The 4,382-nt window shown below is 53.1% G+C and overlaps 1 protein-coding gene and 1 long non-coding RNA gene across 4 annotated transcripts in view; one reads left to right on the forward strand and one right to left on the reverse strand.

Moving 5' to 3' along the window:
- Positions 1-1,478, reverse strand: part of LOC104913692 — a 2,311-nt gene extending 833 nt beyond the window's left edge. The window contains exons 1-2 of the long non-coding RNA XR_795558.3: positions 675-1,478; positions 200-498 (exon numbers count right to left, since the gene is read on the reverse strand). This is a non-coding gene — a long non-coding RNA (uncharacterized LOC104913692). The remainder of the gene's footprint in view (positions 1-199; positions 499-674) is intronic.
- The window catches only part of NACC2 (NACC family member 2), a 15,303-nt gene that overhangs the window by 1,190 nt on the left and 9,731 nt on the right, over positions 1-4,382 (forward strand). The window contains exon 1 of one of the 3 annotated variants that reach the window (XM_010721017.3): positions 3,204-4,225. The exons of the other annotated variants lie outside the window; for them this stretch is intronic. The gene's annotated coding sequence lies outside the window, so the exon portion shown is untranslated. Of the gene's footprint in view, positions 1-3,203; positions 4,226-4,382 lie in introns of those variants that run through there. 3 annotated transcript variants of the gene reach the window in all.

Below are 4,382 nucleotides of genomic sequence, written 5' to 3' on the forward strand. Positions count from 1 at the left end.
TTTTTACAACCTCCATTGCATCAGAACTCGGCAGTATTCCTGATGTCCTCATGTGTGTTAATGCTGACTCACAGACTAACTTGCACAAGAAAAAAAAAAACCAGCAGGCAGCAGCTCCACCATACTAGGTAATGAGCTCTCGCAAGGAGCGGCGCTGCTGTGCTGTAAGCTCTTCTAATTGACCTTTTAAGATATTTACCTTATTTTAAGGCTCTCCATTCCGGCGTGGCGTGGCGGCAGGGCTGAGCCATGCATGTTGGGTGCTGCCGCTCGGCTGTTGTGTGCGAGGAGAATGCAATTCAGCATGACACTTGTCTTTCTGCTGCGTTACTGCGGGCTGCCTTGGGATGGATGCAGGAGGCGCGTGCTGCAGCGGTGGCGGAGGGGCTCTGGGTGCTTTCTGCTGCTCCTCGGGGTCACCCGGCTGTTTTGTTAGGTTGGAACAGCCCCAGATTCCGCAGGATAGTTTGATTTCCCATCCCTGCCTCTCCTTTACCCCTTTTTTAAGAAAAAATAATAATTCCTTGTTGCTTTTTCTATTCTTGCATGTCCTTGCTTGAGAGCACTTTAAAGCAGCGATGAGAAAAAAGAAAAAAACCAAGGGAATGGACGATGCCGGCGGTGGCACGGCGAGGTGGGAGCTGCCCGGAGGGTGACCCGGCGCTGCCACTCACCTTGCAGCAGCACGGAGCCGCGGGCATTGGGAGCTGCGTGCCGCCACCGGCACTGCTCTGCCCCTCACTGCTCTGCTTCCCGTGCTGCCTTCCAGCCTGCTCTGTGCACGGTGCTCCTCGCCAAGCTGTGCGTTTTGCCTCGCTAAGCCAGGAGCCGCTCGCTGCTGCAGGGGTCGGGGCTGGGCGCTGCTCCCCGCTCGCTGCTCTCACTGCAGGGCTGTGATTGCGGTGCTGCAGCACAGCTGCTCCCCGCCCGGCCCTTGGCTGGCAGCTCCTGCCCAGTGCAGGCACTTTGTCTGACCCGGTCCCTTCCCATCCTGTCGTTACAAGGGGGGACGCAGCCCCAGCCCTGCAGCTGCAGCCAGGCTGGCGCTGAGCATCCCCATGGGGAATCCTGGTGCTACAGCACCTCCCAGCTCCAGCCCCACAGACTGAAGCCCAAGGATGGGATATTTTTTAAATTACTTTTTTTTTTAATTATTATTATTTTTTTTATTTTATTTTCCCTCCCTCTTCACCTCTGCAGAAGAAAGGAGGGGTTCCTGTTACTTCTGTTACTGCCGGGCCCCCAGGGACACAGCTTCACCACTCTTGTGCCACGAGTGCTCTGTGGCCTATGGGGACATAGGGCAGGGACCCTTTGTAGGGCTCTTCTGCCTTTTTTGGGCTCTTTGAGCTTTTTCTGTTGGTGGTGGTGGTGAAATCTCCAGGTCTCGTTGTAGGCTGGCTAAGGAAAAGACGATTTAAATGAATTATCTAATTATTTCTGATTACTCCTATGGGAGCTCTGATGCTGGCATCATATTCCGGATCGATGCCTTTCTCTTTGCCATTGGTTCACCCCGACCTCTTGGGCCTTAGAGAAGAGAAATTCTTCAGGACCAAGCGATCCTGCACAGAACCTGAGAGCTCACAGCGCTGCACCGTACAGCAGCTGAAATGTTGATGAGCTCCTTGTGACAAAGGCTGTGACTTCACGGGACCATGCAGAGATGTACCGTTTCTCGTGGCCTGTATCAGAGCTCAGATAAGAGGCTTCCATTGGAAAACAAAGCGATGTCTTGCTTTGATTGTTGCATACCTTGCATAATTCTTAAACACCTAGGGGGTGTTTGGATTGAATTGGGTTTTGCCCAAGGTTTCGTGTTGGCTTGTTGTTTGGTGGGAGTGATGTTCCCAGTCGGTTTGGTGCTGTTTTGCCCCCAAAAAAGGAGGAAAAAAAAAAAGAGGAGTTTTTGAAGCTAGACGTTATCACTTGTGTTGCATCCGCCGCCTGGTCTCGGTGCTGACTTGTGGCTGTTGGCTGTAGGGATGGGAGGTCTGGTGGGGAACAGGTTCTGCTTGGCTTTAGGACTGCCTTGGCCCTATTTTATTTGGCTACCAATAGCCCTGCCAAAGGGAGGTGATGGAAAAGAGGAGGAAACAAAACTACAGCCCTGGGCTCCTCTCGGAGTCATTTGGGCTTTCAGAAGCTCACTGGGATTCGCCTGCATTCCTGGGTAGCATATCCAGAAACCGGCTCGGTTTTGGTGACTTTTTGAGACGTGGTTGTTTGTAGAGCAAATTCTAAGCAATATGAACAATTCCTGTCTATTCTACCAGTTCTGGCCCCGCTTTGTGGCACATGGGAACCCCATCGGTGGCTCCTGGTGCTGAGGGCACACTGGTACCCACAGCTCTGTGTGCAGTGAGCAGTGAGGACAGCTGGGTGCACAGCGGCAGCTCCCTGCCATTCTACAGAGTAGAACTTAACGCCCCATGCAGTCGCTGGGGCAGAACTTAATGCACCAAACAGGCACCAGGGCAGGAGATGTGGAGTCATGTGTGCAAAAATGGGGAGGGGTTGAGCGGGAGCTCTGCAGCTCGTGTCCATTCTCCCCATCCCATCCTTCTCTAAGAGTGCCATGGCCTTTAATCTCCTAATTTTTCCCTGCCTGCGACCATCTGAGCAGGGCCATGGAAACAAATCCTAGAGCAGTAATCGAAATAAAAACGCTCTGGGTAGAGAGATAAGTAAGCAAAGTAAGGCCCCACCCTCTTTCCCAGAAAATAGCACCAAACATGCTCAATAAACGCGAAGGTAATTTAAAATCTGAATCCAGGAGACAATGTGACTAGGATTTCATTACTTAAGCAAATGGATTTGCTTTTAGTGGATTCAGCCACAGACTGAAAGAAGCTTTCCCCAAGGGGTAAACATTTTTCCTGCATTTGAAAGGCTTTCTTGTATGTTATGGGAGGGGGGTGGGAGGGAGGTGGATCATGCCTGTGGCTGCCCACAGAGCACCTTTATTTCACACTGACCCGGGCACTCCTGCGTGTCCCTTTGGGATGGTGGCACTGGGGTGGTGTGGGGTGCAGAGCTGCTGGGACTCGGTGTGGGATAATGGGCTCGGGGTGCTGCTTTGTGGGGTATTGGGCTGCAGGATGCTGGGACTCGGTGTAGGGATGCTGGGGTATGGGGTGCTGGGGCTCAGAGTGGAGATAGTGGGGTGTGGGATGCTGGGGGCTCAGTGTGGGGATGATGGGGTGCTGGGGATCGGTGTGGGGTTGCTGGGGTGCAGGTTGCTGTGGCTCAGTGTGAGGCTGGGTGTGGGGATGCTGGCTGCGGGATGCTGGGCTCAGCGTGGAGATGCTGGGGTACAGGATATAGGGATGCAGGATGCTGGGGATCAGTGTGGGTCTCAGTGTGGGGATGCTGGGGTACAGGATATAGGGATGCAGGATGCTGGGGATCAGTGTGGGTCTCAGTGTGGGGATGCTGGGCTCAGTGTGGAGATGCTGGGGTACAGGATATAGGGATGTAGGATGCTGGGGATTAGTGTGGGTCTCAGTGTGGGGATGCTGGGCTCAGTGTGGGGATGCTGGGGCACAGGATATAGGGATGCAGGATGCTGGGGATCAGTGTGGATCTCAGTGTGGGGATGCTGGGCTCAGTGTGGGGCTCAATGTGGGAATGCTGGCTGTGGGATGCTGGGCTCACCGCCCCTTCCTCAGCTCGAGGAGTCACCAGCAGCAGTGCCAGCGCTGCAGACTGTTTGGAATAGTTTAAATGCTTTGACACTCTGGATGTACTAGATGGCAGGGGAGGCAGTTTACAGCGTAATTCATATGCAAAACTGCACTATAAATTTAAAACCTGTCTCAGTTGCCGTGGCACCACTAAGCATTTCATCAGCATACAGTACAGTATTTCTGCCATCTTTGTTTGCATTGCAGTGACTCATCAAAAGTCTGTCTTGTACCAACACTGAGAGCATTCCTCTGGCACTGATATTTCTCTGTTTTTAAAGCTTCGGTTTGAAACTGGCATTTACTTCAGGTCCCTAATCAAAGGGCTCTATTCATCGCAGAGAGCAGCCTGAATGTTAATCTGCATCCGGCCTATTCATTTAGATGCTATGCACTGCCGTGGAGATTTGACTTGGTAAGAGCTTGAGCTCCAGCAGATAGAAGCGAAGGGCTCCGCGCTGCTTTCCTCCCCCGAGCGCTCGGCGTCCCCGCAGTGTGGGGTGAGAGGAGGGCAGGGGACCCCCGGACACGGCTGGAAGGTACGTGCCCTGCTGGCGGGGGGGCCGCCAACTTCCTCGCTCGGAAGGGTTTTATTGAACCGTGCAGATAGAATGAAATTGGCTCCGAGCGTTCCCTTTTCTTCCTGTTACCCCGTGGCCTTGCGGGTAGGACTTTTGTTGGTTTTTTTCTTTTTTT

This window comes from Meleagris gallopavo, chromosome 19 (assembly GCF_000146605.3).
Source record: "Meleagris gallopavo isolate NT-WF06-2002-E0010 breed Aviagen turkey brand Nicholas breeding stock chromosome 19, Turkey_5.1, whole genome shotgun sequence".
Taxonomy (NCBI): Eukaryota; Metazoa; Chordata; class Aves; order Galliformes; family Phasianidae; genus Meleagris; species Meleagris gallopavo.